Here is a 12,433-nt window from a genome sequence, read left to right as displayed (position 1 = left end):
CTCAGTTTTAAATGAACACTTATAATGTGTGCACACTACAGAGTGTTAAAGTAACACTAAATAAGTTAAGATAATGAGATAATTCTGTGATTAGTTCATGATTGAGTATTAGTGAATCACTGAGGGAGAGAGAAACATGAGTATTGCAACTGACTTCAGCCACAGCCTTAGATAAAATCAACTGAAATAAAATAATACATCAAATCTCTCAAGATCTGATTAAACAACTCCTAAAACAGCTTCACCAGATTCACATTACTAACTATATTGAATTTATTTATGTCAGATGTCTACAGAAGATCTTATTGAGAGTTAAATAGGTTTAGTTTTTTTCTTTTCACTACCATGATGGAGATCAGTGTTTACTTTAGTTGGGCTCTTGAACTGTGACTTTTCAACACCAAAGTTTTTTTTCTGCATGCTGCAATGTGTCTTTGGAACTTGTCATAGCAGTATCACAAAACATGCTACTAAAACTTAAGACAAAAACAAAAATATAAGCACATAGGAATTAAAGAAAATAAGTGGACAGTTCAGGAGCACAATTTAATCATGCCACAATGCATGCTGGGAATTCATGGATGAGAACACTTTAAGTCAGTCTAGTAGATCATGGCTGACAATAACAGCCATAATCACTTGATCACCCACATAAACGTTACTATAACAGATACAGCAATCAAACTTGAAATTCAAATGTGAAGTAGCCCAACTAAAGCAAACACTTATCTCCACAATGGTAATGTCAAATGAAACAGTAGCACATCATCATCTAAATCTCGGTAATTCTCAATAAGATCTTTTGATCACTTATCTCTGATCTGACAGAAATAAATTCAGTCTGGTTAGTAATGTGTGAAGCTGGTAAAGCTTTTTGTTGATTGTTTAAAACTTCAGTTGATTTCTTCTAAGGCTGTGGCCAAAGTCAGTTGTTAGTGTGAAGTAGGGCTGCACGATTAATTGCATGCGATTGACATGCATGTCTTGACAGTAAAGCTGGTTCTGTGATTAGCAGTAAATGTCCATCACCTGGTTTCAAATGAAGCGGCACTTCCCAGCAAGATTTATTTTGTTCTAAAATGTTCTAAGAACATTCTCATGGATTCTTCTAACAATGTTTTTAGCGGGTAGTTTTATTTTTGTTCCCAGAACGTTCTCTCAAAAGATAGGATAACGTTCTCTAAAAACATTCTAAAAATGTTTATTAATAACATTATTAGAACATTATCCTCTAACATTCTAATTAAAATTTAAGCAGATGTTTAGACATTGATTGTTTAAAAGTAATAGTTTGGTCTGATGTCACCATAATGATGATTAGTGTTGGTTTTAGTTGTGAAATTTGACACTTGACTTGTCAGTGTCATTTTTTAACTGCCGTCATCTTTATTTTGGCTAAAACATCAAGAATGGTTCGTTGGTGCTGGTGATTCATCTCTCACCATATATGTTGTCAGGTTACCTGTTTTCACCCAAGCTAATGTGTGGTGTTAGGTAAGTATTATTTTTTTTAAAGTGACTCAATGGGTCAACAGACTGACACCCTTTGGATTTAAAACAAATACATTCAAGGATAAAAAAAAAGGACTTTGTCACACAAACATCAAGATTCAGTGTATGAATCTCAACAATGGTGACATGCTGCAATGTATTATGGGTACATCATGCAAAACTCATCTGTGACACCCAGAATGCATTGCGGCATGATTCATGTCACCATTGTTGAGATTCATACACTAATTCTTGAGGACTCTGTGTGTCTAGGCTTTCTGAGGTTCTAAGTAATTCATGAACAATGTAATTTTAAAAGATCAGACAAAAAAATGACAAATCTGTAGGGTCTTGTGTATCACAACACATCTGTTATAGTCGCTTAAATTAATAGCGTAGGTCAGATTCATGATAAATTCAGTTGACCAGACTGTCACATGAGAGAATTTTTAATATCAGCATTTTTCTCTCTCTGTTTTTGCTATAAAAAAAATATAATTACAGCAGCTAAAAGAATAGTAACACTGAAAAGACTTATACTGCCTAAGTACTTATCACCATAATGGTGACGTCAAACTATATTATTTTAATAAACCATCAACACCTCTGTTAATCTCAATAAGAACTTTTTTTTTATTTTTTTACAGAAATAAATCTTGATTATAATAAGTGAAGTTGGTAATACTGTTTTTGGAGTATTATGCTACAGTTTGACACCAAACAGAGGTTGGGTTTTCACTTTCAACCAACATCTAACTTCTGAGATATGTCAGTCCACATCTAGTGTAATGGGAAGCCATAGTTCACTGACAAGCTGCGCAATATCGCGTTCATAATCGCAGATAAATCGCATGCGGTTATGAACGCGATATTGCGTAGCTTGTCAGCAATCTACGGTTCTATATATTAAGTGCGGCTCCAATTTGAATTTGGACATTTACCGCATTTACCGCTAATCACAGAACCATCTTTACCAACAAGACACGCGTGACAATCGCATGCGATTAATCGTGCAGCCCTAGACTGTGAAGTTAGAAGTTAGTTGTAGTGTGTCTTGTTTCTCTTTTCTTCAGTATTTCTGCATGTTAACAGCAGCTGTTCATCTGTGTCTGAATTCACTCATTAGTTTTCATTCTCAGTGTCAGGTGGACTATATTAGTTAACTCATATAGGGAATAGTGAATGAGGGTGTAGGTTGTGATTTGAAACACAGCCTCCGAGTGTCGACTTTGAATGCTGTTAATTTACGATATAGAGCGCCTGCTGCTATATACTGTTTCACTTTCTGGAAAATTTTTAATATTACCCAGAATTCTTTTAATGAAAAACAGCATGTTACTGTCAAAATTTGGCAGTTTTTACAGCGATTTTTAACAGTGTAGGTAACGTATGTAACCATGGTTCCCAGAGGGAAAGAGATGCTGCGTCTAGTGCCATACTACCAGCATCCCTGTGAGCGCTTCCCTAATTCTACCAGAAGTTGCTGATGATTCCACTGCATGTGCTTTTATAGTTTCTTGGTCGCTATGTCACCCGGTCTGTCACGCCTATCTGTTGGACTGATTACACACGTGATTCAGAGCATGTTCACGCTGGAGGCATTCCCAAAGCATTTTGATGGAGCATCTCGTTCCCTTGAGGAACTATGCTTACATATTTAACCTAGAGATGTTTTTCTCCCAACTTTCTATATTCACATAATTGAATAACGATTGCTTATCCGTGTTCATTACATTCCAAAAATTTTTTTACAGTCAAGTCACAAGCAAGTCTTCAAGTCATATCCCAAGTCCTCAAAGAGTTAAAGTTAATGCAAAAATTAAGTGACTAATTAAATGATGATTCATTCATTAGTGATGAACGCCTGCTGTTATTTAGAATTACAGAGGATCGTATCTTGTTGTTTTATTGGTTAAAATTATACCACCATCATGGGGATCAGTGTTTTCTTTTTTTTCTTTTTTTTTTTTGTTGCAGTGAACATTTGTGCTTTGCGGACCCAAACTTTAAAGTAGCAGATGAGATCATGCTTTCTGTATATAACTCATGCTGAATGAGTTCTTAAATTTATTGACTGGCAATCAAGTACAAAAAAAAGTCCCACTAACCAAATATCACAGTGCTGTTTCAGTATATATATATATATATATATATATATATATATATATAAATATATATATATATATATATATATATATATATATATATATATATATATATATATATATATATATATAAACTCTAATTAATTAATTAATTTCATTGGTTTAGATCGGGAGAAATGAATGTGAGTCAAAATGTGTTCATGCCCAGACATGTAACTATGTTGCTAAATCCCACGGCAGTTTTGTAGTAATCTCTTTACTAATCTGGTCCGATTTGTGGATTTTTGTTAATACTGTGTGCGTACATCTTAAAAGTAGTTATATACTCTTTTGTGTATATATTGGTATATTTAGTTATATTGCAATTCTAAAAGTTTGTTTATTCCTTTAAGGTAGTCAATGCACACATAAGCTCGATCGCACATTCATTTCACATTCATTTCTCGCTAATGCTTATGGGTCAATCCCACATAGGCTGGTAGAAACCTCACTTGACCGTCATCACGTTCCAGACAAGATCAAGAACCTCATACTGGATTATTACAATTCTTTGAGTTTGAACATCAGCATTTCATCGGATTGAGAAGGGAATTATCACTTGATGTACTATTTCTGTGATATTGTTTGCCTTGGAAATGAATATGCTGGTAAAGTCAGGAGAGGTGGAGTGCAGAGGCCCACTCACCAAGTCAGGTATACAGCAGCCCCCCATCAAAGCATTCATGGGTGATTTGACAGTGACAAAAACATCGGTCCCGGGGTGCAGGTGGATCCTCCAAGGGCTCGAATATCTCATCAACTGGGCTCGGATGGAATTTAAGCCCGCCAAGTCCAGGTCCCTGGTGATGAAGAAAGGGAAGGTAACAGGCCAGTTCCACTTCTCGCTTAGCTGCATGCTGATACCATCTGTTGGAGAAAAGCCAGTCAAGAGTCTGGGCAAGATCTACGACTGCACCCTGAAACATACTGCATCACTCCAGACAACCACTAAACAGTTGGGAATCTGGTTGATGGCTGTGGACAAGTCAGGTCTGCCAGGTAAATATAAAGCCTGGATGTACCAGCACGGCATCCTGCCCCAACTGCTTTGGCCACTGCTGGCCTATGACGTGCCAATTACCACCGTTGAATGCTTCGAGAGCAAAGTTAGCTGTTCCCTGCGGAAGTGGTTAGGCCCACCATGAAGCCTCAGTGATATCGCTTTGTACGGGAGGAATAACGAACTAAAACTGCCTTTCAGCAGTCTAAAGGAAGAGTTTATGGTAACCCGATCAAGAGAGGTGGTACTGTACAGAGACTCCAGTGACAACAAGGTCTCTTTGGCAGGCATAGAGGTCAGAACTGGCAAGAAGTGGAAGGCCCAAGAGGCAGTAGACCAGGCTGAGTCACGACTGCGACACAGTGAGCTGGTGGGGGCAGTGGCATCTGGACGGGCAGGACTTGGGAGCAATCCAAGACCTCGCTTTAACAAGGCACAGGGAAAGGAAAGGCGACAGCTGATCCAAGATGAGGTCCGAGCTAGGGTGGAATAAGCCCGCAGCAGTAGGTCAGTAGGCAGCAGGGGGCATGGACCCGATGGGAGCAGGTGGCAGACCGGAAGATATCATGGACCGATTTGTGGAAGTCTGAGCCACATCGGATCAAATTCCTGGTTCAGTCTGTATATGATGTCCTCCCCAGCCCATCCAATCTCTTCTGCTGGGGCCTAGCAGATACACCATTGTGCCCACTTTGCCAGAGAGGAGGTTTCCTGGAGAACATCTTGAGCTGCTGCCCAAAAACACTGGGAAATGGGTGCTAACGTTGGCGCCACGATCAAGTGCTGAGGATCATTGCAGAGATCATCAGTTCTGGGATCGCCTGCAGTAGACACCAGCAATCAGCAAGACAAAACATAACTTTTGTTAAAGCCAGGGAGAAGCCACATCAGCGCCTGAGTAAATCAGGGGTGCTGCTCTCAACAGCAAAGGACTGGCAGCTGAAGGTCGACCTAGGGAGAGAGAGAGAGAGAGAGAGAGAAAACTTTATTAATCCCGAAAGGGAAACTGTTCTTCCAACTCCCTTGGAAGACCGGATGGAGGAGGCTTTTGAGAGGAAGAGGGCCAAGTACGAGGAGCTTGCAGGCAAATGTCGAAGCAGGGGGTGGAGGACCCGATGCAATCCCATCGACGTCTGATGTAGAGGATTCATGGGCCAGTCACTCATCAGGGCCCTCAAGATGCTTGAATTGAAGGGACTGCACATCAGGAAAGCCATCAAGAACATCACGGATGCTGCCGAAAGGCATCAAGGTGGCTGTGGATCAAGCGGGGTGATCCGTGGATCACACAAGCTACTCAGACACATACTCTGATCAACCCTGGCTGGGTCGCCTAGGCGAGGGTGTATGATGTTGTGAGACCCAAAACACCCAATGAACCAAGGATACATCACTCATGATGTGTCTGAGTTGCACCAGAGGTGTATTTCAAGATTTATATCAGCATAAAACACAATGAATTAGACTTTGAATGTTACTTCTTGAATATTATGTAATGTAATATTATGTGAGTTTATTTAAATTTAGTTTATTATTTATTTAATATGTGCATAAACTTGAGGTAAATGTATAGCTGCTGGATTTGTATAAATATGTCCTTATCTTTATGCTATTGCATTACTTTATTTTTTTCAGTAATGTTTCTGCCTTCATTGTATCTACTGTATATTCATTATTTTTTATTATTGTTCATTTATAGAACCATACCCATACTGATGTATGAAGCAAAAGACAACAGCAAAGAATTGTGGACATGGACCAAGTGATTTATTGCTCTGCCTGAACAATCTGTAGCGGTTGTCACTTAGTTTAAGATCCAACCTCAACAACTTTCATACAGCGTTCAACACCATATATCATGACATACTCATAGATTGATTACAGAACTATACGGTTATTCAAGGGCAGGCTTAAAATGGTTTAGATCCCACCTGTCCGAATGCTACCACTTTGTTTATTTAAATTGGGAGTCATCTCAATTATCACCAGTTAAGTATGGAGTGCCACAAGGATCTGTCCTAGGTCCTCCATACCATGCCATGGCAAACCTCTCACAGCAGGCATGCCATCAGACACAAAAATTTAATAATTACAACATTAAGGCATATAATTAAAGTCTATAATTAAAGTTTCACAGGCAACACAAAGGCTATGGTTTTTTGGCTAGGTTTAAAGGAAAAGAGCACTTTTAGATAAACAAGTTAATCATTTTAAAGTTCTTAAAGTTCTTAATTAGTTATTATTGAATGCAGGATTGCTTGTAACATTTATATTTATAATTTTAGTAAGATTTAAATGCAAAAAAAGGAAAGGCAGTAGAGCTGACTGTTTCTATAAATGATAAGTTTAAATTTAAAATGTTTGTGATAAAGTAAGAAAAGTAGCTTAAATGTTTTGTTTTAGCAACTTAATATATAAATCTTGAAGTAAATGCAAAAGTAAAAAGCATTGAATAATTGATGAAAGAAAATATTGTATTACTGTACTGTGTATAAAAAAAATCACAATGTTGAAAAAACAATTTAAGTAACAATTTTTGTATTTAAAATCAAAATAATGGCTATTGTGCAACAATTACACAATTCTAAAAACAAATATACAGTGCATGATCAAACATTTAGGTGAGATATATATATATATATATATATATATATATATATATATATATATATATATATATATATACATATATATATATATATATATATATATATATATATATATATATATATATATATATATATATATATTTTTTTTTTAAAATGCCTCCCTCCACCAACAATTTAGCTTTGTGGGACTCTGCATGTCATGGATGTCCACTAAGACTTATGCTCTCCTATACTCACATAATAACCTCTCATTAGTGGCAGCATTACTGAAAACGACAGAGAAAAGGGTAGCTCTTTTGGAAAACAAAATATGAGGTGTGATGTATAATTTGTCTGGACGTTGATGCACAAAGCGTTGGTATCGATCCCTCTTTCAGAAGCAATCTTTGCACAAATCCAGCGCAGAACTGACGCCCGTTTGTGAGGCAGTCCGGAGTAAAATGTTAGCACAGACATATAGGACTTTTCCGGGGGTTCCTTTGAAAATAAAATGTAAGCAGCGTGTCCTCAGTGGTCTATGGAAACTCCTATGTTCTTTGGTGCTTCCCAACCTGTGACTCCAGCAGCTACAACAAGAAAACAGTAATAGTGGACAGCTGCTTCTCACTCATAATAGGGCAGAGAGCATCACAAATGGATGGGACTTTCCCGAGTATGACATCATAGTAGTGAGAAATCTGGAACTTAACCCTCTTGGTGCCACGGTCGAGTTTACTCGACAAGATGCGGCACTGAATAAAACAGCCAATTTTGTCAAATAGGGTGGCAAACCTCCCCTGCACCAGATAGCAGACATGTAATGCTTCATCTCTGACTCAAAAAAACATCATGCTTCTATACAAAATCTTCGAGCTAGAGCACATTGAATCAGTAAGAACAAAAGCGAAGCTAGTGTGAGAGTGGGCAATTTTATCAGAGCAATATTGTCAACGTCAGCGAGTATTGGCATTATATAATTATTATTATCATTATTATTATTATCTAATGGCATCAATAAAGATTCAATAAACCCGCAATGAAGTGTTGGGACTTCTATTAGCGGACACTGATTCTGAAGGGAAATATCTGTATTCAGAAGATGACGGTGATGCTGAAAGTGAAAGTATAGCCCTACACCAAGCACAAATGGTGAATGCTTTGCCCAATGTAGATGGTCCTTTGCCAAATGTCAGAGGTTTTGAACAATGTTTGCTGGTGTCAGAGTGTTCATCGCAAAATTAGCAGGCGTGTTATTGTTGTGGGGACGAGGCGGGAGATTTTTACCGCGCTAGACTTGTCTTCTGACTGCATCTCTCCACAATCGGGGTGACAGTATTGTAGTGGAGACTTTGTCTAATGCCACTGGGTATGTTAGACAAGGTCGAAGTATTCATAGGACAGTTAGGAGGCAAGGTGGGGAGTCGCAATGACACTGACAGTAGTCCGAGCTGTGCACACTCGGCGCATGCACAAGGCAGATCTGGCCGCGCTGCTCGTTGCAGGAACAGAGGTGATGTGACACGGGGCATAGCTTTTGAGCTAAACAGGTCTTGTCTACTTGTGTTTGTGTGTCATATGAATAATATATATGTGCCCCATACATGGAATCAGAGTGCCTGCTGTATGTAGTAAATTGAAAATCTCTACAGCAAAAGACCAACCGCTACATGCATTAGGTTTGTTTCTACCATTTATTAGTAATGATTTACACAGTTTGTTTACTACTTACTATTTACCTGAGCATTCAGTATTGTGCAATCTAGCACATAGAAGGTGAGGGACATTTTGGGGGGAAAGAAGTGCTGCATTTTATAATTTAAACATGTGACTTTTCATGAAAATTCTATAATTCAAGATGGCCACCCCCATATGACGTCATGATATGCAAATTAGATGGGAAAATGCAATCCCTACATAAACATTGGGTCATTATTAATATTTTTATAATTGTCAGAAAGTTTCTATCTTTTATCAATTTTAAGATATAGCCTTTTGAAATTAAGATGTCAAAATTGAATGTTTTAGGAAAAAACCTCTGGCGCCTAAAGGGTTAAGCCTAGTCCCAGAATAAAGTGTAAATCAGAGCTTTTGCAACTGAAGGAAAAGATGCACACCAGTAATGTTTTTCTAAGGAATGTTAATTAAAATGATTTAAATGTCCTAATTGAACTATGGCCTAATCCTGGCTTAGTCCAAGCTATGTCTGCAAAACCAGACCCTAGAGTCCCAATGCAAATGTGTCCACTATTGTATATGCAATCAACTCAAGTGATAAAACAATAAAATATGCTTTCTGGAATGATCCTCAACAGGTAACTGTCACAGTGTCTGGTCTGTGTTTCCCTGGGTGTCCACTAGTGGTTTCACTTCCCCATAGAGTCACCCCACTGCAGGCACTTCAATTCCCACAAGTCTTTGTCCCATAATGATGAGGCACTGAAGGATCTGTTTAATGCCTGCCTGGATGACCCTGTGCCTCAGTGGGAGATGAAGGGGCTGGAGATCCTGGACTTTTGGGGGTTCACCAGTTACCTACACCATCGTGCTCAATGGGATACACCGACCACACCCGTCTCTCCAGACATGATGGCTGAATCTATGCCGTTGTCTCTAGAAAGGATAGCCGCCAGCCCAGCACCACTGCCGAAGATGGCAGCCAGCCCAGCACCACAGTAAAATATGGCTGCCAGCCCAGCGCCACTGCACAAGATGGCCGCCAGCCCAGCGCCACTGCACAAGATGGCCGCCAGCCCATCGCCACTGCACAAGATGGCCACCAGCCCAGTGCCACTGCACAAGGTGGCCACCAACCCAGCGTAATTGCACAAGATGCCCGCCAGCCCATCCCAGCGCCACTACACCAGATGGTCACCAGCACAGCACCACTGCACAAGATGGCAGCCACAGTGGACTCTCCAGAGTCGAGTCAGTTCCCAGTGGACTCTCCAGAGTTGAATCAGGTCCCAGTGGACTCTCCAGAGTCTAGTCAGGTCCCCATTGATCAGGTCACCGTTGACCGTCCAGAGTCAAGTCAGGTTCCCATTGACCTTCCAGAGTCAGTCAGGTCCCCTTTGACCCTCCAGAGTCGAGTCAGGTTCCTGTTGACCTTCCAGAGTCGAGTCAGGTCCACATTCACTTTCCAGAGTTGTGTCAGGTCCCCGTGGACTCTCCAGAGTCGAGTCTGGTCCTCGTGGACACTCCAGAGTCGAGTCAGGTCCCCGTGGATGCTCCAGAGTCAAGTCAGGTCCCCGTGGTCCCTCCAGAGTCAAGTCAGGTCCCCGTGGTCCCTCCAGAGTCGAGTCAGGTCCCGTGGTCCCTCCAGAGTCGAGTCAGATCCCCGTGGTCCCTCCAGAGTCGAGTGAGGTCCCTGTTGACCCAACAGAGTTGTGTCAGGTCCCCACTGATCAGGTCCCCGCTGATTTCCCAGAATCTAGTCAGATCACCATTGACTGTCCTGAGTCAAGTCAAGTCACTCTTGATCTCCGTGATCAAAGTCAATTCACCAATGATCTTCACGAGCAAGGTAAAGTCACCAATGATCTTCACGAGCAAGGTCTAGTCACCCATGATCTTTATGAGCAAAGTGAAGTCCCCAATGATCTTCATGAACAAGGTCAAGGCACCAAGGATCTTCTTGAGCAAGGTCAAGTCACCAATGATATTCATGAGCAAAGTCAAGTCACCAATGATCTTCAAGAGCAAAGTCAAGTCACCAATGATCTTCATGAGTCAAGTCAAGACACAGTTGATCTTCCTGAACAAAGTCAGGTTACCATTAACCTTCATGAGTCAAGTCAAGCACTAGTTGATATTCCTGAACCCAGTCAAATCACCACAAATCTACCAGAGCCTCGTCAAGTCTCAGCTGAACTTCCAGAGCCTCGTTACATCTCAGCTGAACATCCAGAGCGCTTGTCCTATTCTGTCATGGCCATGGAGGCCATCCATGAACTCACCACCTGCCCTGTAATGGCAATGGAGGCCATCTACCACCTCATCATGGCCAAGGAGGCCACCCTTAACCTGTTTATGTTCTCTATTTCAGCCTTGCCTGACCAGACTTGCTCTCCTGTGCCATCGACCCCACTGGGGTGGTCCTCTGCATGGCCCTGGTGGGCCTCTGTCTCGACCGCACGGCTGTGGTTGTCCTCTGCTCCACCCTGGTGGGCTTCTGTCTTGTCTGCTCAGCTGTGGTGGTCCTCTGCTCTGCCCTGGTGGGCCTTTGTCTAGACCGCACGGCTGTGGTGGTCCTCTGTGCCGCCCTGGTGGGCTTTTGTCTTGTCCGCACGGCTGTGGTGGTCTTCTGCTCCACCCTGGTGGGCTTCTGTCTCGTCCGCACAGCTGTCGTGGTCCTCTGCACCGCCCTGGTGGACTACTGTCTCATCTGCACGGTTGTGGTGGTCCTCCGCTCCGCCTTGGTGGGCTCTAGTTCCACCTGCTCCACCCTAGATTCCTGCCCTGTCGGCACTGCCCTGGAACCCTGAACTTTCCAATCCACCCTGGTCTCTTTGTTTTCATTTAATTTAGAAAGGTGTCTTTAAAATGAATTGTACCTCAGCAAATACTTAACAAAGACACATGAGATAGATATCTATAGAAAACTTGACATGTTTACTTTTAAACTAAGCAAGACTTATCGAAAACAAATATTCTGTGATAAAGTAATCCAAATGAAAATGCGATGTCCAGTCTTACAAGTCTCCTTTCATTATATCTAATGCGACCACGCCCACTCATTGAGTGCACTATTGTGATATTACAGTAGTCCATGTGAAGCACGTGGCTTGTAAACACCCACACAGCAAACAAAGCAGCGAGACTGTACTTCAAGTTTTTTAAATGTAGCTGTTTGTTGCTGAGTGGAATAAGACAGAATTCACCTCAGAAAAGACTCTACTGTTACAAATAAGACTGTATTAGAGTAGTTTAATGTTTGATTTTACATACCACTGTCTTGTGCTGTGTGCTTACAAGTTACTGATTCCAGAATTGATAAAATACCCTAATCTCAATTTATCGGTGGACGAATAGTTGATAAAGTGTTAAATATTAATTCTGAATAATTTGCATACTAATTCGGTTCTTATTCACTGGAATTCAATCCCCTTTGAGTTATATTGATTTTAATTCCCTTATTAATCTTACAGATGTCATCATCTCAGTTTAGCCAGCACCCCGACGCCCTCGTCCTGAAAACCCCTAAACTCGCA

The 12,433-nt window shown here is 40.8% G+C and overlaps 1 pseudogene; it reads left to right on the top strand.

Annotated features, from left to right (window-relative positions):
- Positions 1 to 2,888: 2,888 nt before the first annotated feature.
- LOC128013065 (uncharacterized) lies at positions 2,889 to 5,972 on the top strand (annotated as a pseudogene).
- The last annotated feature ends 6,461 nt before the right edge of the window (positions 5,973 to 12,433 follow it).

Source organism: Carassius gibelio, chromosome B24 (assembly GCF_023724105.1).
Source record: "Carassius gibelio isolate Cgi1373 ecotype wild population from Czech Republic chromosome B24, carGib1.2-hapl.c, whole genome shotgun sequence".
Lineage (NCBI taxonomy): Eukaryota > Metazoa > Chordata > Actinopteri > Cypriniformes > Cyprinidae > Carassius > Carassius gibelio.
This window is presented reverse-complemented; position numbering and strand designations above follow the sequence as displayed.